This window comes from Balaenoptera acutorostrata, chromosome 16, assembly GCF_949987535.1.
Source record: "Balaenoptera acutorostrata chromosome 16, mBalAcu1.1, whole genome shotgun sequence".
NCBI classification, from domain to species: Eukaryota; Metazoa; Chordata; class Mammalia; order Artiodactyla; family Balaenopteridae; genus Balaenoptera; species Balaenoptera acutorostrata.
In genome coordinates, this window is record NC_080079.1 from 39,799,779 (window position 1) to 39,823,249 (window position 23,471).

A 23,471-nucleotide genomic window follows, 5' to 3' on the forward strand; every position below is an offset into this window, starting at 1 on the left:
TGGCGGTCCAGTGATTAACACTTCACCTCCCAGTGCAGGGGGGTGTGGATTTGATCCTTGGTCAGGGAGCTAAGATCCCACATGCCTCATGGCCAAAAAAACAAAACATAAAACAGAAGCAATATTGTGACAAATTCAATAAAGACTTTAAAAACGGTCCACATCAAAGAAAAAATCTTTAAAAAGTCATGACTGAACTAAACACACACACCTTCTGTTTGGAGGCTTTAGAATTTGTCCCGCAGGGTAATAAGAGAAATACTTTTGACCTGTGAGAGACCATATCTCCTTCAGAACTAATTCAGAGAAATTTTTTTGTGCACTATATATTTTTTTTAAATTTTATTTATTTATTTTTTATTTTTGGCTGCATTGGGTCTTTGTTGCTGCGTGCGGGCTTTCTCTAGTTGCAGCGAGCAGGGGGCTACTCTTCGTTGCGGTGCACGGGCTTCTCATTGCGGTTGTTTCTCTTTGTTGTGGAGCACGGGCTCTAGGCACACAGGCTTAGTAGTTGTGGCACTCGGGCTCCGTAGTTGTGGCTTGCGGGCTCTAGAGTGCAGGCTCAGTAGTTGTGGCACACGGGCTTAGTTGCTCCGCAGCATATGGGATCCTCCCAGACCAGGGCTTGAACCCGCGTCCCCTTCATTGGCAGTCGGATTCTTAACCTCTGCGCCACCAGGGAAGTCCCTGAACTATCTTTTAATTTGGGTATAATTTTACATACTATACAAGGTACAAATTTTAAGTGAACAGTTCAGTGAACCAACATCTCTCTCAAGATGTAGAACATTTCCGTCGCCCAGAAAATTCCCTTGTGCCATTTCCAGTCAGTTGTCCCAGCACGGAAGTAAATAGTAATGTGATTTCTATCGACAGAGCTTAGTTTTGCCTCTTGCAGAACTTTGTAGAGTTATATAGAATGTACTTGTGTGTCTGGCTTCTTTGGCTTCACTTAATGGTGTTTTTGAGAGTCATACTTATTGTTATGTGTATCAATAGGTTGTCTCTATGTTGCTGAGTAGTATTCCATTGTATGAATTTACCTATTCACCTATTGATGGACATTTGGGTAGTTACAACTTTTGGCTATTGTGAATATAACTACAGTGAACATTATTATACAAGTCTCTTTGTGGACATATGTTTTCATTTCTTTTGGATATATACTTGGAAGTGCATCACTGGATAAGTGTATGTTTAATTTTATAAAAAATTGTCAAACATTTTCCTAAAGGGGTTGTATAATTAAACATGCCCATCAGCAATGTATGAGACTCTCCAATATGGTCCAAGCCCTTGCCAACACTTGCTATTATTATCATTCTTTTCAGTATTAGCATTCTAGTGGGTGTGATGTGGTATCTTGTGGTGTCCTGACTTCCTTTATGATAATGATGTTGAAAAATTTTCATGTACTTATTGGCTATTCCGGTGTCTTCTTTTATAAAGTATCAAGTCGTTTGCTATTTTAAAGATTGGGTTGCATGACTTTTTTATTCTTGAAGTATAGTATAGTGTAGTAGTTCTTTATGTACTCTAGGTACAAGTCCTTTGTCAGATATATGTACTGTAAAGATTTTCCAGTTGGTGGTTGCTTTTTCATTTTCTTGATTATGTCTTCAAAAAAGCAGAAGTTGTAATTCTGATGAAGTCCAGTTTATCAGCTTTTTCTTTTATCCATAGTGCTTTGCCTACTTAATGGTCATAAAGACATTCTCCTATGTTTTTCTGCTCTATAGATTTAGCTCTTATGGTTAGTTCTATATGAGGTGTAGAGGTCAGGATTCATTATTCTTTCCGTATAGATATCTATTTGTTCCTGTCTAATTTGTTGAAAAGACCATCCTTATACCCACTGAATTATTTTGACATCTTGGTAAAAAAAAAATCAGTTGACCATATATGCGTACCTCTATTTCTGACCTCTATTCTGCTGTGTCGTTCTATTCATCTGTCCTTACACCATTATGGTATTTTGTTAGTGTTTTTGCCTGGTTTTTGTGTCAAGGTCATGTTGGTATATCCTTTTCCACCTGTTTATCTGTGTCTTTGCATTTAAAATACATCTGTTTTAGGTAATATGTAGTTGGGTATTACTTTTTAATGTATTCTGACAATCTCTGCCTTTTAATTGGAATGTTTAGTCTATTTACTGTAATTATTGATATGGTTAGTTTTATATCTACCGTTTTGTTGCTTCCTATTTGTCCCATCTTTTAGACATTTTCTTTTAATCCTGTATCTCCTTTTCTCCCTTCTTTTTGTTTAGTTGAAAATATTTTAGCATTACATTTTAATTTCTCTTAGATTTTCAGCTACACCTCTTCATATGATTTTTACAGTCTCTCTGCTGATTATAATATTCATCCTTAATAAAAAGCCTTTTTTAATTAATATTTTACTACTTTGTATAAAATGTAAGAAATCTACAATATGGTTTCATTTGCCCCTCCCCATCCATTGCACTGTAGTCTTCATACAATTTATGTCCATATATGTTACAAAATATACAATTCAGTATTATACTTTTAATACAATATATGCTAAGTATATATAAAGTATTTGTATACACGAACTATATTTTATACAGTATATCTAATAAATATGTCATAAGGGAATTAAGAGAAATAGTCTTTCATGTTTACCTACGCATTTACTATTTCGAAGGTTCTTCATTCCTTTCTGTAGATTAAAATTTACATCTGGTATCGCTTCTCTTCAGCTGAAGAGCTTTCTTTAGCATTTCTTGCAATGTAGGCCTATTGGCAACAGATTCTCTCAGTTTTTATTTATACGGAGATTTAAAAAATTTTTCCTTTATTTTTGAAAGATAATTTTGTTGTAGATAGAATCCTAGGTTGACAGTTTTTTCTCTCCCCTTCTTTCGGTGATTTGAAGATTTTTTTGTCTTCTGGCCTCTTGTTTCTGATGAGATGTCTGCCTTCATTCTGATTATTGTTCTCATGTGTAACATGTCTTTTCTGGATGCTTCTAAGATTTTGTTGTTGTTGTTATCTTTGGTTTTCATGGCTAGGTGAGGTTTTCTTGTAGCTGAGTTTTCTGCATTTGTGTATTGCTGTTTTTGCTCCATTTTGAAAATGTCTGGCCTGTGTTTCTTTACACATTTTTCTACCCCATTCTCTCTACTCTCCTTTAACATGTAAATTAGACCACTTGATACTGCCCCACAGGCCATTGAGACTCTTTTAAAAACATTGTTTTTTTTCTGTACCTCAGCCTGGATTCTTTATACTGACATATCTTAAAGTTCACCAGTCCAAGCTGTTCACTGTTGTGTCCAACCTGCTATTAATCTAATCCAGTATGTTTTTATTTCAGATATTGTAGTTTTAAGCTCTAGAACTTCCTTTTTTATTTTTATTTTTTGCAGTTTCTATGTGTCTCCTGAAATTTCCTATTTCTTTACCCATTATATCGATCTTTCTCTGCAGATTCTTTTAACATGTTTATCATTGTTAGAGTTCTTGTCTTCTAATTCCATTTTCTGGATTATTTGTGGATCTATTTCTGTGCACGGATTTATCTTTAACTATGGAGTTGCATTTTCCATTTTCCTCACATATCTATTAATTTTTAATTGTATGCTGGACAATGCAGATGCTACATTGTATAGACTTGGGATTCTGTTGGGTTTTGTTCAAACAAGTAATTAAGTTAGGAATCATCTTCAGTGTTACATAGGCTCATTTTTATGTTAGCTATTTCCATTTTGCCTGTATTTCCCAGGAAATATCCTATAGTCAGGGTGTTCTTTATTTCTTAATCCATGTTGCTTCTGTGGTGTCACAGGAAAGTCTCAGGCCTTTACCAGGCCCCTGAAACCTGCCATGCCACATCGTGAGCTTTAAACTCCTCTAAGGTGGGCAGCTGTTGGAATCTGTCAGCTTTCAGAAAACTTTTCAACTGTTGTTTTTTTCCTCTGGGATCCTTGGAGTCTCAGCTCTGGGTTTAGCCAACAAGTGTAGAATTTATTTGCAAATTTGGGGCTTCAAATATAGGCCTGACTTCCTCATTTGGGGGATTTTTCTTCTCAATTTTTATAGCTACCTTGGCAGGTCTATATTCTGACCAGTAAGACTGTGGTTTGCTGCTTGAGTTCCACCTGCTGTGACATAAACTTGGTTGTGCCCTCACAGAATAAGCTGTATAAATGTAAATTATCATTCAGTGTGGTTCCCTTATTTAAGGGCTATAGATAATCCACTTTCTGCCTGCTTTTGGTTATTTTCCAGTGCCTTCAGAGTTGCCTTTTATATTTGTCCATGGTTTATAATTGTTATTGGATGGAGGGCAGTTCTGCCATCATAAAGCCAGTCTCTTAAAGAATTTGTTTTGTTTGGTTTATTTCTGTCATTTGTAAAGAGGTGTTGAACCTCATTTTCATTTGGAGTTTAAAAGTACCTTCAAGTCATGCATAATGGATGTTTGTTACTGGCCAATTACACATTGTTTAGATATAAGACAATATTTATGAAATGATTGGTATTTATGAAAAGAAATATAAGATATTAAAGCATACTCTAAGATGGGAAATTTGGTAATCTTCTCTGACTTAGGCATAGGCTGATGTCAGATAACCACAAGAATTCTAATTAAATATACTTATTATATGTATTTAAAGACTCTAGTGTAAGCACTGGAAATAAATTTCAAGTAAGTACTTCAGCATTCCTAATGTCTGGCTGCCAATTTCTGACCTATATAAATAACCTTTAAGAGAGAAGATATCAGTTTTGAAGTTTCTTATCTGCCCCTAATGCATTTGGTCACTAAAATTGGCTAGGTAAGTTAGTGCAGTTCTCAGAGTCCAAGACTAGAAAGGAATTAGGCCAACTTAAAATATATCATGCTCCAGGAAAAGTAAGGATGTAGTTAGAAACTGAAATTAACACCCTCAGCATTGGTACTATTTTGCTTTTGTCTGCTGATGTTCACCATGGTAGATGTATCATCATTATGATATTGGTAGGAATGGGTGAACATTTAAGGAGGTCAGAAACTTTTTTTTCTTTACGCTGTCAGCAAAGCTATGTTAAATAATAACAGCATTGCCCCGTTTCACATTTTCCCTATGTATACTGTTTCTTTCAAACAGCTTTGAAGTGTTGTCTAATCAGCAGGGATTTTTGTTTTAAATAACTTTAAAAAACTCTTTAAAATATATGTGGTGATTGTATAAAAAGAAGAAAACACTGGTAAATAAAAAGGAAAAAATTAAATTAACCCAAATTCCTCTATCAGGTACAGCCACTTTGGGGGGCATACACCCTTTTAGTTATTTTCCTGTTTTATTTACAAAAAAGGATCATACTCTATGTATTTTATCATCTATTTTTTGCCCAGGTATTTCAGGCAGTTCTATAGGTATGTGAATGTTTGTGCTTCTATACATGCTGTGTGTATTTATTTAAGCAAAAAGAAATTATGCAGATAACTTGTTTTAAATCTATCCAGTTAAATATTGTTGAATGTACTAGGGCCCAGTATACTGAAAATTTTATCATTAACTGAAACCACATTTGCATTTTTTTTAAAAAAAACTGATGGGCGTGAGAGGAACTTCTTTGTAGCTTCTACTTTAACAAACCTAAGAATGGGTAGCCTGCTCTTATTCTTTTTAAACGTAAGGGCAGTTCGCTTACTGGCACCTAGTCACAGCCTTCCCTCTTCAGCTTTATCACATCGTACATTGTTGAGGCTGGAAAAGCCCCAAAGTTGCCCTGCAAAATCATGCATTGCTGATCACCACCAGCTATATACCTAGTCACTCAGTGCAGAGTGTCCTTTTGAAACACTCAAGCCTTCTATTTAATCAAGGTCTCATTGCCAGTGTTGCATCTGGGTGTTGAACAAGGCAGGTTTCTGGAGTTTATAGTCTAGAAGGGAAGCAGACATTAAACTAGGAAGGAATTATACGTTCCCTGAGAGTAATGAAGGAGTTCAGTGTCATAGAAATGTATGGTAGGTGTCTTGACCACACCTGGCACGTTTGAGAAGAGCCTCTTGGAGGAAAAGATGTTTAAATTGACACCTAAATAAGGAGCAAGATTTAGGTAGGAAAATGGGACAGGAAAAGTCAGGGAGAGTTTTCCAGGTGGAGGAACTGTCAGAGACGGAAACCATGATTCATTCAGATGCTTCTGTTCCTCTCAATTTTCTTTCGTAGTTACTTTTGAAACATTGGGATGATTTTTCCCATAATCACCCGTGTAAAATATAGGGTAAGCTTGGACTTAACAGTTCTGTGAGTCATAATCAACACAATATTTTACAGATGGGTTCTTTGAATGTTAATAACTTTGGATAAACAACTACTGAACAAATGCATCACTTCAGTCTCTTAATCAAAAGGCCGTGCTGAGCCCCCAGCAGATTCGATACTTACGGGAATGGCAGCGTTCAGGGTACTTGCTGCCAGTTGAATGGTTATGTTGTCCCTAGATTTTTCTCTCTGCTTCTTTAGTATGTCATATGGCCTCCTGTAAAGGCCAGGTGACTGTCCAGGCCAGGCTTTAACAAACTACAGCTGAAAGGCCAAATCTGGCCGGAGACTGGTTTTTGTCAGTACAGTTTTATTGGCACACAGCTATGTCCATTCATTTTCATGTTACCTGTGGCTGCTTTCGGACTGTAATGGCAGAGCTGAATAGTTGTAAAAGATATCATATGCCCTGCAAAGCCTAAAATATTGACTATTTGGTGCTGACCACTGGTTTAGGCATGATCTGTAACCAAATGCCCCCACATCATTTCTCTGTTTTGGTTGGTGTTTCTTCCCATATTCTTCACGGCCAGTCTGCTGTTTGTTCTTTCTGTTGTTCGAATTTTTCTTCCTTCTCTCCTTTCTTACCAGTTATCCTGGGCTGTGCTAATAAATAAATGAGGCTGACACATCTCATTGCATTCTGTCACACTGCATCATGGTCAGTCTTTGTTTTCGGCTCTTCTCCACTTAAATTTTGATCGCTACTCATTCTCAGAGGCCTTTCCAATGACTTCTTGCTTCATGGTGGCCTAGAAGAGAAAAAGCACAAACTTTGGCTCCAATAGAAAAAAAAAAATGTGTTTCACGTTGAACCCTGCCACTTAGAAAGTAGGTTCACTTAGGCATGTCACTGTAATTCTCTGAACCTCAGGTTCTTTTTCTGAACATGGGGATAATGCCACAACTGCCTTGCCTGCATCAGAAGTGCTGCAAGGATCAAGGCATGGAAGTGCCTGTGTCTTCATTTGTCCTTTTCTGTGAACTTGACGGTGCTGGATGACTGACTTCCTTTACTCATGTGCATTTGTGAAAAAGTTAATTTTGCTTTTACATTTACTGTGAAAGAAATGTGGTCTGTTTTTTATTTCAAAATTTTTGCTTTGGAAACTAGTCTTATTAAGTGCAGTTTGAATAAGAAAGCATGAAGCTCAAATTATCTGCATTAAAATCTCTCTATAGCCAAAAAAAAATCAATATTACTGAATGAAAGCCCTTTTAAATGTATGTTTAAAATCAGACGCATTGTATTTCAAGAGTAAAGGAAAGATCAAATGATAACTCTAGAAATTAGAGACATTTTTATTCCTGGATGACAGAGTTGTGAGTAGTATTTTTGTCACTGTACTTTCTATGGTAGAAATTGATGCAATTGATAAAAATACAGACTTGGCCAGGCTGAAGATAATATATACTGTTGAAATGTATTACCTGTTTTGTGAAAATAATGCGGCTACCAATGCTAAGGAATTTTCCACTGCCTTAAATTAGGGTACGACAGTAAAGAAGGTTACCTGTGTGGTTTTATTGGTCTGGAAAGGAGATGGTGGTTTGAGGTCCAACGCAGATAAGAAAGTAGAGGAGTAACCTTGTCTTTTAGACGCCACCTGACGGTGACTTCGAAGAGCAGGGTCACTAATGACCTGCTCTGCAGATACCTTGTTGAACTGTGTTATGTTCTTGTATCCCTTTGAGGAGGGTTTTTTCTTTTTTTTTTTCTTTTTCTTTTTTTTGTAAAAGAAATATTTGCCTTTTTCACAAAGATCTTTCCACCCATTGCTGCATTAAAACTTAGTGCCAGGGCTTGAGAGGATGGACAGTTGACTAACATCCTTCTTTCTCACCCAATTTTGGGACCAATGGATAGACCAATGAGAGGTAGACATGCAGGGGCTCATTAGGAATAACCCTGATTCCAGGACTGTGGCTAAGTGGGTTTTCTGATATTTCATGCGAATGAGACCAATTTCCCCTCATAGTGTGGGAGGAAGCAGCCTGGACTTCCCCCCCTCCCCCCCCCGCCCCGTGGGCAGGCCAGCTCTGAGAAGGGAGGTACTCTGGAGAGTCTGGGCCACATTGTCCGGGCCCTTCCCCCAGACTCACCTTTCGCATAATTCACTTCTCTCCCAGGGAGGAGGTTGGGAGGAGACGGGACTGTTGGGCTAGTGGAAAGTCCTCCGCCTGGAAGCGTGAGGCAGGGCGAGTGGAGGTTTCCCTCTAACGCTTTATTGAATGCGTTGCATGAATAACCGTGCCTGCGTTCTCAGTAACTCTACCTCAGTTTCATCTTCTGTAAAACTAGGCTAATAATAGTAACATGCCTCATAGTGCTCTTGTCAAGATTAAATGAATTAGTACCTGGGAAACATTTAGAAAAGAGCCTCGCGTGTGGCAAACAGTTTGTCTATTTTTACCTTGAGTAATATCCGTATTTTTAATACTATGTCAAAGCATTCAGATGCATTTAAAATGGGAGGGTTAAATCGTGTCCTAGTGAAGGCAATACCTATAGAGGTGTAAGTTCATGTTGAGGAGAGAAAACTGCTGGCTGCGTGGGACAAAATAAGACCTATTTCTTTCTGGTTTGTTTTAAACATATATTTGTTCTTGGTGCTGAGAGGAAAAGATTATGAAGGAAAATGCTGAGTGCAAGACCACTTTCTTTTAGGCTACTGAGAGCCTTCCCTAATGAGAGTTCTGGAAGGATATGACCTGGGGACGTTAAACCCCTTTGTTTTGATAACTCCCACTGCTGCCTTAAAGGCAGTATTATTACAGAGAAAAACAGGTTGATTTTTATTTTAAATATGGAAATTTCTAGGAGAAAAGGGAGCTCCAGTATGCATTCTTAATAGCCTACCGAAAAAAACGCTGGAAATCTCTCTCTCTGCAGTGGTTATTTGTTTACATGTTGTTACTTCTGCTGAAAATATTAGTAAACATTATTTATGTCCAAACAGGCTCCTTATATACAGCACCTACTACGCCAAAGCATTTGTGTAACGAATATCTGTGTAATGAATATATCTGTGCAATGAGTCAGTGGATTTAGGAGTGGGGATATATAAAGCAGTGGAATAAGCACGCTTGCACAAATGTTTATTCTATGCCTCTTTTGACTTTCTTCCCTACTTAACATTCATTAAAAAAAAAAAAAGCAGATCATTCATAAGAAAAGGCAGCCTATTTTAGGGGCATCTCAGTTTACTTAGAAAATCATCCTGTGCATTGCTTTTGAAAATGGATTGAACACTTAATATGAATATTTATTCAGTGTTATTCTTTCTTCTTGCCAGAGGGCTTAGTTTTTACAAGTTGAAGCTTTGTAGAGTCAGGGGAAGTTAATCCCAATTGTTTTCCTCACAGAATATTTGATACCACTGACTTCATTATGTTTGGAGTTGAAGCTAAAGTTTGGTAGACTTGAGCATAAAGAAGCCTGAGAAATAGGAGGCCCAGGCCGTGCTGCTGGGTGACCCTGCACAGGTCATTTCAAGTCTTTTGGTCTATGTGTTATCATCTGTCAACTATGAGGCCAGGACGAGATGGCTAAAGAGGATTCTCCAGCTTTCAAATGATGTGATTGTAGGATATCCCCACCAGTTTCTGCTTTTAGCAAGACATCCTAGTGAAGTAAAAGGTCTCTGGCTCAGTGAGTTGTAGCTGTATGCTCTGCTTGAGAATTGTTACTTGAATTAATTTGTAGAAACTGTTGGTACTTGCTCAGAAGATTTCAAAATATATGTGTTTGATTTTTAAAGACCCTATATTAGCAACTGGATGGAACTTTAGATGTTTGAATTTTTATTCTGTTCTCAAAACCACCAGTACAGAAAATCTCTAATGTGTCTCTCCAATTATGGGTTTTATAAAGTATTTAAGTCCATTATATCACATTTAAAACACACTTTTGTGAAAATTATTTTATGATAGGTGGGGTCATAGTATATCTCGTAAGACGGTCAAAGTCCTCTTGCTGTTTCTTTTCTTCTTCTTGTTATTTATTTATTTAATTGAAGTATAGTTGATTTACAATGTTGTGTTAGTTTCTGGTATACAGCAAAGTGACTCAGTTTATATATACATATATATATATATGTATATATTATACACACACATACATACATAGTTTTTCAGATTCTTTTCCATTACAGTTTGTTACAAGATATTGAATATGACCCTGTGCTATACAGTAGGACCTTGTTGTTTATCTATGTTATATATAGTAGTGTCTATCTGCTGATCGCAAACTCTTATTTATCCCTCCCCTCACCGCTTTCCCCTTTGGTAACCATAAGTTTGTTTTCTATGGCTGTGCGTCTGTTTCTGTTTTATAAATAAGTTCATTTGTATCATTTTTTAGATTCCACCTATAAGTGATATCATATGATATTTGTCTTTTTCTTACTTGACTTAGTATGATAATCTGTAGGTCCATCCATTTTGCTACAGGTGGCATTTAATTGTGTCAGTGTTTGGCATGTTAAATAGCCTTTGCAGGCCAGCCAGGGAACCTGACTGCCATTTACAAGATTGTATTTTCCTTGGTCATTATGATCCACTTTGTCTTCCAAATGGTAAGAATAGGGTGACAGGATGTGTGTGGTAAGAGAGGAAACTGAGTGTCTGAGTCTATAGTTGAACAGGAAGATGCATGCCAATGTGAGGGCAGGATCACTCTCCCAGGCCCTGGCCCCTGGCCTTCTCCTTCCTTCCCCTCCTCTCTCAGAAGGACATGTGGTTGCATCAGGAACTTGTGCCTCACTTCCCTTCTGTATTGGTTATCTGTAGCTGCCTGACAACACCACTACCAACTTAGTTGCTTAATCAGTGCAGAAACTATCTCACAGTTTCTGTGAGTCAGGAGTCTGGTTGTGATTTGGCTAGGTACTTTATAAGGCTGCAATCAAGGTGTCAGCAGGGCTGCTGTCTCATGTGAGGCTTGACCGGGGAAGGGTTTTCTTCTGAGCTCATGTGATTGTTGGCAGAATTCAGTTTCTTGTGGGCTCTCAGTTGCTTATTAACTGTCAGTTGGAGGCTGCCCTCCCCTGGCTCTCTCTGTAGGCAGCTCATCACTTGGCAGCTGGCTTCTTCAAAGCCAGCAAGGGAGAGAATCTCGTAGCAGAATGGACGATACAGTCTTATGTGATGTAACCACATGTCCTGTCATTTTGGTCTTATTCTGTTGGTTACAGGCAAATCACAGTTCCCACCCCCACTCAAGGGAAGGGGATTACACAGGCATGGATAATAAGAGACAGGGGTCGCAGGGACCGTTTTGGAGCCTGCCACATTTGAGGCTGGCCAGGAATATGGCTTCTCTTTATCTCTTCTCTCCTCTCTGGGCATTCTCCTACTTAGCCAAGGGCACAAATCTCATCCTTCTGTCTCCTTCCTTCTGACTGACAGAGAATTCAACACCCTGGTGGCCTTTCTTCCTCTTTTCTGCGGTGGAAATGCAAGGAAAAGGTAGCAGGAATCCCAGTCTTGGTAAGAAACTCTCATGCTTTGGGGGCTCTCCCCTGACAGCTGGTATTTTGTGTGTGTGACGTGTTCCCTAGCAGGTGTTTCCAAGTCATCATGAGGCTTATGTAAACGACCTAAGTGGCACCTTCTCAGCTTTTATGTCTTCTCTTCACTGTTGTATTTAAGCAAGTGCTGAATCCCAACACTAGTTCACTTTCCCAGTGCCATCCTTTTAGGATTCTTGCTAGGACTGTGTTTTAGATTATAATGTAGAATCATTCGTGGTTTGGGTCCTTTTACTCTTTGGCCCCATTAGCTGCTCTTTTGTGTCATTTCCCTTATTTCCCTCTTCTCTTCAGTACTCTTTAGGGGGTTTCTTGCCTTTCTCTGTCCTGCTCCTGGTCTGTGACTTGGTCAGTCTCCAATTATTGCTCTTCTTCATTGCTGAGGAGGCAGCGTGGTGTCAGTTAACAACAAGGACCCCTATGTGGGAAAAGAATCTAAAAAAGAGTGGGTATATATGTATGTATAACAGGTTCACTTTGCTGAACACCTGAAACTAAAACAACATTGTAAATCAGCTATACTCCAATAAAAATTTTTTTTAAAAAAACAACAAGAGGGGCTTCCCTGGTGGCGCAGTGGTTGAGAATCTGCCTGCTAATGCAGGGGACGCGGGTTCGAGCCCTGGTCTGGGAGGATCCCACGTGCCGCGGAGCGGCTGGGCCCGTGAGCCACAATTGCTGAGCCTGCGCGTCTGGAGCCTGTGCCCCGCAATGGGAGGGGCCGCGATAGAGAAAGGCCCGCGCACCGCGATGAAGAGCGGTCCCCGCACCGCGATGAAGAGTGGCCCCCGCACCGCGATGAAGAGTGGCCCCCGCTTGCCGCAACTGGAGAAAGCCCTCGCACGAACCGAAGACCCAACACAGCAAAAATAAATAAATAAATAAATAAAAATATATGAGGAAAGCACATATGCCTTTAAAAAAAAAAAAAAAAAAAAACAACAAGAACTGAAGCCAGGCTGCCTGGGTTTGAATCCCAGCTCTGCCATTTATTAGCTGAGGAATCTCAAGCAAGTGATTCCGTTTTGTTTCTGTGAGGCTGATATGAACAGTTCTGATTTTCTCACTGGCCAATAAGCCTCTGTTTGCTGCTGCCGCTCTTACTTTGCTCCCAAGATATGTGCACTGATATAGGAGCAATTTGTGCTTTGTTACTAAATGAAACTTTAGACCAAGATTTTTTCTGGTGAAGTGGCCCAGAACATTTCTGAACTCATGAGGATACCTCTTTTTTTTTTCTTTTTTGGGTAATGTTGCCTTGGAACTTGCTTTGCCTCCTAAGGATGAGGATAGTTTACTTCTTCCAATAACAACAACATTTAATGAGCACTTAGTGTTTGCCATGAGCTTTATTAAACTGTTGCAGGCATTATGTCTTTAACCCATATAACAACATTAAGCTGTAGTACTACTGTTAGTCTCATTCTATTGATGAAGAAACTGAAGCTCAGAGAAATTAAAGAACATCCTCAAGGTCTTTAAGGTAGATTGGGGAATGCAGTTTTGTGTGACTGCAAAGCACATGCTTTTAATGACCATAAGACACTATCTCCCATAGAGAAAGTCTAAACCCCTCTTCATGAACTAACTCCTTAGGAGAAAAGAGGCTAAGAATCCAAAACAATCATGTCTTACAAGAGCTTTTATCCACTTCTGCAGCCTTAGTGCAAGTGACATCCTCTAGCATCTCAGCTCTCAAATGATCTTGGTTTTGATGCGTGCCAGTCTCCTTCCACCTTGTGGGAGCTTGGCCTCGCCCTAGAAGATAAAGTGTGCATTCAAAAAGGAGCGTATTCTTTTTAGCCAGGTTCCTGCGTGACTGTTGTAGAATATTAACATTGTATGTGAGGTATGATTAAGAAATATTGAGTTTTTAACTGTCCCAGCCAGGATTTATACATCCAGATTATTCTCCTTGAGTGCATCAGCTAAGTTAATTGCTTGTATTCTGATGATACTGCCATTGCACTGCATTCTCTTAAATGAACTTCATCTCAACCACCTTGTAACTCCTTCCCCAGCCCCAGGACTGAGCATAGTGTCTTCTGCCACATGGGTAGTTCATTAGTCGGTTGTTGAAATCACTTCGAATTCTTTCAAATAACCCTGGTGGTGGCAAGTGACCCATCTTTGAGGATGAATTTGATTCCTTGAACCTATTAAAATATTTTCCATCATAGCAAAGAACGTGTGTTTGTTCAAAAATCAGGAGCAACTAAACTGTAATGAGACATTTTCTTGTGGGCATTGTACACAGGTTTTGAAGGTACAAGAAGAGAACTCAGTTTACTCTGAGCAGACAGCCTCACTGGAATGAGTCCCAGAGCGATGAAGGGGTCAAGGAGAACTTTTTGTAGATAGAAAGTTCTGTTTAAAAGTTGGTAGTGCCTCACCTTGTGGTCTTTGTTTTTCTTGAAAACATAGCTGACAAATCCATACTGTTGTTGATGAGGCTGTGATGTGAAGCTAGCCTTGGTGATAGGCTGCCTGCATTCGCAGGGTGGCTTTTATTTTCCACAGATGTCCGCTGAGTACTTGGCATTACAATGCACACCAGAAGAATTAGCACTAGTGGAAAATTTTCATTCCCTCCTTCAAGAATTTATCATCAAAATAAAGAAAGTCAGTACTGATATGAAGAATGCTAACAAATGCATAGCTATAACTTTCAGTTTGCATGTTATTAAAGGCTACCAACTGAGATGGAGATTTTTATTTAACACTTCATTCAGATCAGCTTAGAAGAGTTTCATGTTGTTGTCAAAAGTGTGATTTGAACCTCTTTCCAAAACGTTCACCTAGAGAAAGAGTCTGAATTTGATGGACTATCATACTTGCACTAGCAAACACAATAATTGTAATTATATTTTGGGGACATAGTCTGTGGTGGGCACTGTACATGCATTATCTCTAGTCTGCATAACTGCTCTCCAAGGTATGTATTATTGTCCTTATTTTACAGACCTGGAAACTGAGGCTTAGAAGATTAACTTACTTGGCAGAGACCACACTGCTGTTAAATAGCAGAGGTAGAGTTCAAGACTATGTATTTTAAACTTATATCAAACTCTCTGCATTTTCCATGCTTTTAAAAGCCTTCCATACCAAGTAACCTGGAGTATAAAGCTACAGCCAGCCGATGACCATGTTCCTCGGTGTTGGGTACAATCTACAATACAAATCTTTGACTCTTCATTCCTTCCCTGCTATTTTTATTGGTGTTGACAAGTTCTTTCTTTGTTACCAGGAAGCTCTCTGTATTGATGGGGTGTTTTTCCATTCTCTCCCTTCTTTATGCCCCTCTTACACACACACACACACACCCTAATGGTCTGGATAACTTGGGGTTTCTGCCTGTTCCATAACTGAGGTGACACCGTCACTCATGGTACCTCAGTGTATGGAGACATTTTACAATTAATATTAATCTCTTCTCTCTGAATGCCTTTAACACTGAGGCTTCAGGTGAGGAAAGTTAACAGGTTCCTGTTTTATAAGTGTTGTCTACTTGGAGCCATATGTTCTTCACATAAAATGAGCAGTTGTTGCATTCTACTTGCTAGAAGTAAGATGTTTTCATTTGGGCTGTTCTGTGAAGGGAAAGAAATTGGAACTTCCTACCCCTTGGTTGGGGACCCTAAAATGTTATGAAATTGAAAAACAGAAGTAAAACATCATTCTGAATGACTTCCTTTTGGAAAAGGGGGGCACTTTGCTGAGCATAATCCATTATTCCATGACTTACTTGAATCTCCGCTATTTGAATTGGATATATGGACGAAGTAGCAAGTCTGATCATTGAACTCTGGGTGTCCCTGGTGCTGGGGTGATACCCTTGTTAGACCAAAGCTTGACTTTGGCAGATCATGTCTTTCATTTTATTTAATCCTCACAACCACACAGTATAGTAGGGGCCATTTGATCCTCTTTCAGAAATAAAGAAATTGAGGCTGGGTAAATGTGAATGGATTTTCCCAAGGTCACGTGGCAAGGAAGTAGTAGGATTTTGAGCCAAGGTTTTATTTGGGCATTGTCCTTTGATAGATGTTGGTGGTTTGGGTTGCTTTGTCATTTATCTTTTCTATCCTATAATCTTTATTTTTATTTTTTTTATTTATTTTAATTTTCGATTTTATTTTATTTATTTTTTTATACAGCAGGTTCTTATTAGTCATCCATTTTATACACATCAGTGTATACATGTCAATCCCAATTGCCCAATTCATCACACCCCACCACCCCCCCCCCCCCCACCACTTTCCCCCCTTGGTGTCCATACGTTTGTTCTCTACATCTGTGTCTCTATTTCTGCCCTGCAAACCAGTTCACCTGTACCATTTTTCTAGGTTCCACATATATGCGTTAATATACGATATTTGTTTTTCTCTTTCTGACTTACTTCACTCTGTATGACAGTCTCTAGATCCATGCACGTCTCTACAAATAACCCAATTTCGTTCCTTTTTATGGCTGAGTAATATTCCATTGTATATATGTACCACATCTTCTTTATCCATTCGTCTGTTGATGGGCATTTAGGTTGCTTCCATGACCTCGCTATTGTAAGTAGTGCTGCAATGAACATTGGGGTGCATGTGTCTTTTTTTTTTTTTTTTTTTTTTTAAGGATTTTCTTTTTAATTAATTAATTTATTTATTTTTGTCTGTATTGGGTCTTCGGTTCGTGCGAGGGCTTTCTCCAGTTGCGGCAAGCGGGGGCCACTCTTCATCGCGGTGCGGGGACCGCTCTTCATCGCGGTACGCGGGCCTTTCTCCATCGCGGCCCCTCCCGTTGCGGGGCACAGGCTCCAGACGCGCAGGCTCAGCAATTGTGGCTCACGGGCCCAGCTGCTCCGTGGCATGTGGGATCTTCCCAGACCAGGGCTCGAACCCGTGTCCCCTGCATTAGCAGGCAGATTCTCAACCACTGCGCCACCAGGGAAGCCCGCATGTGTCTTTTTGAATTATGGTTTTCTCTGGGTGTATGCCCAGTAGTGGGATTGCTGGATCATATGGTAATTCTATTTTTAGTTTTCTAAGGAACCTCCATAGTGGCTGTATCAATTTACATTCCCACCAACACTGCAAGAGGGTTCCCTTTTCTCCAAACCCTCTCCAGCATTTGTTGTTTGTACATTTTCTGATGATGCCCATTCTAACTGGTGTGAGGTGACACCTCATTGTAGTTTTGATTTGCATTTCTTTAATAATTAGTGATGTTGAGCAGCTTTTCATGTGCTTCTTGCCCATCTGTATGTCTTCTTTGGAGAAATGTCTATTTAGGTCTTCTGCCCATTTTTGGATTGGGTTGATTGTTTTTTTAATATTGAGCTGCATGAGGTGTTTATATATTTTGGAGATTAATCCTTTGTCCGTTGATTCGTTTGAAAATATTTTCCCCCATTCTGAGGGTTCTCTTTTCGTCTTGTTTCTGGTTTCCTTTGCTGTGCAAAAGCTTTGAAGTTTCATTAGGTCCCATTTGTTTATTTTTGTTTTTATTTCCATTACTCTAGGAGGTGGGTTAAAAACATCTTGCTGTGATCTATATCAAAGAGTGTTCTTCCTATGTTTTCCTCTAAGAGTTTTATAGTGTCTGGTCTTCCATTTAGGTCTCTGATCCATTTTGACTTTATTTATGTGTATGGTGTTAGGGAGTGTTCTAATTTCATTCTTTTACATGTAGCTGTCCAGTTTTCCCAGCACCACTTATTGAAGAGGCTGTGTTTTCTCCACTGTATATCCTTGCCTCCTTTGTCATAGATTAGTTGACCATAGATGCGTGGGTTTATCTCTGGGCTTTCTATCTTGTTCCATTGATCTGTGTTTCTGTTTTTGTGCCAGTACCATATTGTCTTGATTACTGTAGCTTTGTAGTATAGTCTGAAGTCAGGGATTCTGATTCCTCCAGCTTCTTTTTTTTCCCTCAAGACTGCTTTGGCTATTCGGGGTCTTCAGTGTCTCCATACAGATTTTAAGATTTTTTTGTTCTAGTTCTGTAAAAATTGCCACTGGTAATTTGATAGGGATTGCATTGAATCTGTAGATTGCTTTGGGTAGTAGAGTCATTTTTACAATATTGTCTTCCAATCCAAGAACATGGTATATCTCTCCATCTGTTGTTTTCATCTTTAATTTCTTTCATCAGTGTCTTATGGTTTTCTGCATACAGGTCTTTTGTCTCCCTAGGTAGGTTTATTCCTAGATATTTTATTCTTTTTGTTGCAATGGTAAATGGGAGTGTTTCTTTAATTTCTCTTTCAGATTTTTCATCATTAGTGTATAGGAATGCAAGAGATTTCTGTGCATTAATTTTATATCCTTCAACTTTACCACATTCATTGATTAGCTCTATTAGTTTTCTGGTGGCATCTTTAGGATTCTCTATGTATAGTATCATGTCATCTGCAAACAGTGACAGTTTTACTTCTTCTTTTCCAATTTGTATTCCTTTTATTTCTTTTTCTTCTCTGATTGCCGTAGCTAGGACTTCCAAAACTATGTTGAATAATAGTGGTGAGAGTGGACATCCTTGTCTTGTTCCTGATGTTAGAGGAAATGCTTTCAGTTTTTCACCATTGAGAATGATGTTTGCTGTGGGTTTGTCGTATATGGCCTTTATTATGTTGAGGTAGATTCCCTCTATGTCCACTTTCTCGAGAGTTTTTATCATAAATGGGTGTTGAATTTTTTCAAAAGCTTTTTCTGCATCTATTGAGATGATCATATGGTTTTTCTTCTTCAATTTGTTAATATGGTTTATCACATTGATTGATTTATGTATATTGAAGAATCCTTGCATCCCTGGGATAAATCCCACTTGATCATGGTGTATGGTCCTTTTAATGTTTTGTTGGATTCTGCTTGCTAGTATTTTGTTGAGGATTTTTGCATCTATATTCATCAGTGATATTGGTCTGTAATTTTCTTTTTTTGTAGTATCTTTGTTTGGTTTTGGTATCAGGGTGATGGTGACCTCATAGAGTGAGTTTGGGAGTGTTCCTTCCTCAGCAGTTTTTTGGAAAAGCTTGAGAAGGATGGGTGTTAGCTCTTCTCTAAATGTTTGATAGAATTCACCTGTGAAGCCATCTGGTCCTGGGCTTTTGTTTGTTGGTATATTTTTAATAACAGTTTCAATTTCATTACTTGTGATTGGTCTGTTCATTTTTTCTATTTCTTCCTGGTTCAGTCATGGAGGGTTATACCTTTCTAAAAATTTGTCCATTTCTTCCAGGTTGTCCGTTTTATTGGCATAGAGTTGCTTCTAGTAGTCTCTTAGGATGCTTAGTATTTCTGTGGTGTCTGCTGTAACTTCTCCTTTTTCATTTCTGATTTTATTGATTTGAGTCCTCTCCCTCTTTTTCTTGATGAGTCTGGCTAATGGTTTATCAATTTTGTTTATCTTCTCAAAGAACCAGCTTTTAGTTTTATTGATCTTTGCTATTGTTTTCTTTGTTTCAGTTGCATTTATTTCCACTCTGATCTTTATGATTTCTTTCCTTCTGCTAACTTTGGGTTTTGTTTTTTCTTCTTTCTCCAGTTCCTTTAGGTTTAAGGTTAGATTGTTCATTCGAGATTTTTCTTGTTTCTTGAGGTAGGCTTGTATAGCTATAAACTTCCCTCTTAGAACTGCTTTTGCTGCATCCCATAGGTTTTGGATCATCGTGTTTTCGTTGTCATTTTTCTCTAGGTACTTTTTGATTTCCTCTTTGATTTCTTCAGTGATCTCTTGGTTATTTAGGAACATATTGTTTAGCCTCCATGCGTTTGTGTTTTTTACGTTTTTTTCCCTGTAATTCATTTCTAATCTCATAGCGTTGTGGTCAGAAAAGATGCTTGATATGATTTCAATTTTCTTAAATTTACTGAGGCTTGATTTGTGACCCAAGATGTGATCTATCTTGGAGAATGTTCCGTGCACACTTGAGAAGAAAGTGTAATCTGCTGTTTTTGGATGCAATGTCCTATAAATATCAAAGCTTGTGTTCCCTTACTTATTTTCATTTTGGATGATCTTTCCACTGGTATAAGTGAGGTGTTAAAGTCCCCCACTATTATTGTGTTACTGTCAATTTCCTCTTCTATAGCTGTTAGCAGTTGCCTTATGTATAGAGGTGCTCCTATGTTGGGTGCATATATATTTATAATTGTTATATCTTCTTCTTGGATTGATCCCTTGATCATTATGTAGTGTCCTTCCTTGTCTCTTGTAACATTCTTTATTTTAAAGTCTATTTTATGTAATATGAGTATTGCTACTCCAGCTTTCTTTTGATTTCCATTTGCATGGAATATCTTTTTCCATCCCCTCACTTTCAGTCTGAATGTGTCCCTAGGTCTGAAGTGGGTCTCTTGTAGACAGCATATAGATGGGTCTTGTTTTTGTATCTATTCAGCAAGCCTGTGTCTTTTGGTTGAAGCATTTAATCCATTCACGTTTAAGGTAATTATCGACATGTATGTTTCTATGACCATTTTCTTAAGTGTTTTGGGTTTGTTTTTGTAGTTCCTTTTCTTCTCTTGTGTTTCCCACTTAGAGAAGTTCCTTTAGCATTTGTCGTAGAGCTGGTTTGGTGGTGCTGAATTCTCTTAGCTTTTGGTCGTCTGTAAAGCTTTTAATCTCTCCATCGAATCTGAATGAGATCCTTGCCGGGTAGAGTAATCTTTGTTGTAGTTTCTTTGCTTTCATCACTTTAAGTATATCATGCCACTCCCTTCTGGCTTGTAGAGTTTCTGTTGAGAAATCAGCTGTTAACCTTATGGGAGTGCCCTTGTATGTTGTTTGTCGTTTTTGCCTTGCAGCTTTCAATAATTGTACTTTGTCTTTAATTTTTGCCAGTTTGATTACTATGTGTCTCGGCGTGTTTCTCCTTGGGTTTATCATGTATGGGACTCTCTGTGCTTCCTGGACTTGGGTGGCTATTTCCTTTCCCATGTTAGGGAAGTTTTTGACTATAATGTCTTCAAATAGTTTCTCGAGTCTTTCTCTCCCTCTTCTCCTTCTGGGACCCCTATAATACGAATGTTGTTACGTTTAATGTTGTCCCAAAGTTCTCTTAGGCTGTCTTCATTTCTTTTCATTCTTTTTTCTTTATTCTGTTCCGCAGCAGTGAATTCCACCATTCTGTCTTCCAGGTCACTTATCCGTTCTTCTGCCTCAGTTATTCTGCTATTGATTCCTTGTAGTGTAGTTTTCATTTCAGTTATTGTATTGTTCATCTCTGTTTGTTTGTTCTTTAATTCTTCTAGGTCTTTGTTAAACATTTCTTACATCTTCTCGATCTTTGCCTCCATTCTTTTTCCGAGGTCCTGGATCATCTTCACTATCATTATTCTGAATTCTTTCTCTGGGAGGTTTCCTATTTCCACTTCATTTAATTGTTTTTCTGGGGTTTTATCTTATTCCTTCATCTGGTTCATAGCCCTCTTCCTTTTCATCTTGTCTATCTTTCTGTGAATGTGGTTTTTGTTCCACAGGCTGCAGGATTTTAGTTCTTCTTGCTTCTCCTGTCTGCCCTCTGGTGGATGAGGCTATCTAAGAGGCTTGTGCAAGTTCTCTGATGGAAGGGACTGGTGGTGGGTAGAGCTGACTGTTGCCCTGGTGGGCAGAGCTCAGTAAAACTTAATCCGCTTGACTGCTGATGCATGGGGCTGGGTTCCCTCCCTGTTGGTTGTTTGGCCTCAGGGAACCCAACACTGGAGCCTACCTGGGCTCTTTGGTGGGGCTAATGACGGACTCTGGGAGGGCTCATGCCAAGGAGTGCTTCCCAGAACTTGTGCTGCCAGTGTCCTTGTCCCCACGGTGAGCCACAGCCACTGCCTGCCTCTGCCGTAGGCCCTCCAACACTAGCAGGTAGGTCTGGTTCAGTCTCCCCTTGGGTCACTGCTCCTTCCCCTGGGACCCAGTGCGCACACTACTTTGTGTTTTCCCTCCAAGAGTGGAGTCTCTGTTTCCCCCAGTCCTGTTGAAGTCCTGCAATCAAATCCCACTAGGCTTCAAAGTCTGATTCTCTAGGAATTCCTCTTCCCGTGGCCGGACCCCCAGGTTCAGAAGCCTGACGTGGGGCTCAGAACCTTCACTCCAGTTGGTGGACTTCTGTGGTATAAGTGTTCTCCAATCTGTGAGTCACCCACCCAGCAGTTATGGGATTAGATTTTACTGTGATTGTGCCCCTCCTAACGTCTCACTGTGGCTTCTCCTTTGTCTTTGGATGTGGGGTATCTTTTTTGGTGAGTTCCAGTGTCTTCCTGTCGATGATTGTCCAGCAGCTAGTTGTGATTCTGGTGTTCTCACAAGAGGGAGTGAGAGCATGTCCTTGTAATCCGCCATCTTGGTTCCTAATCCTATAATCTTTAAACAATTTGAGAAATAGAGCAATTCAAGTGGAAAGCAACATAGATAGTAGCTTAATTACTGATAAAAACAGGATTGGAGAACTGAGAATTGTCAGTTACTTCCTTCTCTAAAGCATGAATTGGTCCTTAGTAACCCTGATCTAGTCATCCTAGTCCGGTAACAGCTGGAGAGAAGCCGGCAGAGAGAGCTGGCTGGCCCTCCCAGAAGCAGGCAGCCCTTGTCGTGCTTACTGTGTGGAAGTTAGCTTGGCCCCAGGTGTTGGAGAGAACAAGAGGGAGACCCTTGCTGCCCAGCTGTGTGTGCGGCCTCAGCACTAAGCCAGTGCTTACTCTAGCCTTCCCAGGTGATAAGTCACTTGCTTTTGAGAAGGGAGGAGGGGCTGGGGGGGAGAGGTAGAGAGAGAAAGTGGCTTACTCTAATACTGCTTCCTCCCAAGAAAGACTAAAAATTTCTTCCTTAAAACATAAGGGAGGGTATTTTAAGAGTGTCCACCCCAAACCCCAACAGTAGAAACACTGCTCTTTAAAGTTTTTTCTCTTGAGGTGATCTTTTGTTTTGTTCTCTCCTGCCTTTTTGATTTTGGAGAGAAAAGGAGAGACAACTATGTTTTTCTCTGTGTTTTGGGTATAAAGAAAGGAAAAGACTAATGTAGTAGAAACCAGGAAATGGTGTTTATGAGACATATAATCAGATTCTTTCTTCTCATGGCAGGTGATGGAAATGTACAGGAACAATGGGAGAAGCCGGTAACTTATAGGAAGCCAAGATGACAAGAATTTTAAAAAATGATCAGTGAGTAAAATTTTGTTAGCCCTTTAGAATTCCGTTGACTACAGGGTGAATTTTCTGTAAGAAACCATGGTAAAATAACAGCACAATTAAATACCTCAAAAGTTTAAAAGAGAAAATTTTGAAAAGTAAATATCCAAACACTTCAGAAAGTTGGTGTCAACATTTGAGAAATTTTGCTTTTGCATTATTCTTTCTTGGTAGAATGTGTCATCTTAAGTTGGGTATGTCAGTTTGGTGGATAGAGCATAAGTATTTAAAGAATTGAAAGAGGATTCCTTTTATATTAACCTTGGAGTAGCCCTTCTCAAATGCAGATCATTCTTCGTTCCATTGGTTCTGTGGGCCCCATTTCTTACCCACTTTTTGTGGGTACATTTTGGAGGTAAATATGAATAAACTTGGTGAATATGAATAAAATTCAGCTCTTTGTCTATTCCTCTTCGTTACACCATTTTTTTTTACATATCAAAGGCCATTAGTGTTTGTTAATTATCTGACAGTTATACGTGGTT

General features: G+C 39.1%; 1 protein-coding gene across 13 annotated transcripts in view; it reads left to right on the forward strand.

Moving 5' to 3' along the window:
• Window positions 1-23,471, forward strand: part of SGMS1 (sphingomyelin synthase 1) — a 302,749-nt gene that overhangs the window by 168,811 nt on the left and 110,467 nt on the right. For 11 of the 13 annotated variants that reach the window (XM_057530919.1, XM_057530928.1, XM_057530922.1 and 8 more), the window contains one exon: window positions 22,879-22,959. The exons of 1 other annotated variant lie outside the window; for it this stretch is intronic. The gene's annotated coding sequence lies outside the window, so the exon portion shown is untranslated. Of the gene's footprint in view, window positions 1-14,824; window positions 14,844-22,878; window positions 22,960-23,471 lie in introns of those variants that run through there. One more of the 13 variants, XM_007182841.1, reaches the window with a different exon arrangement.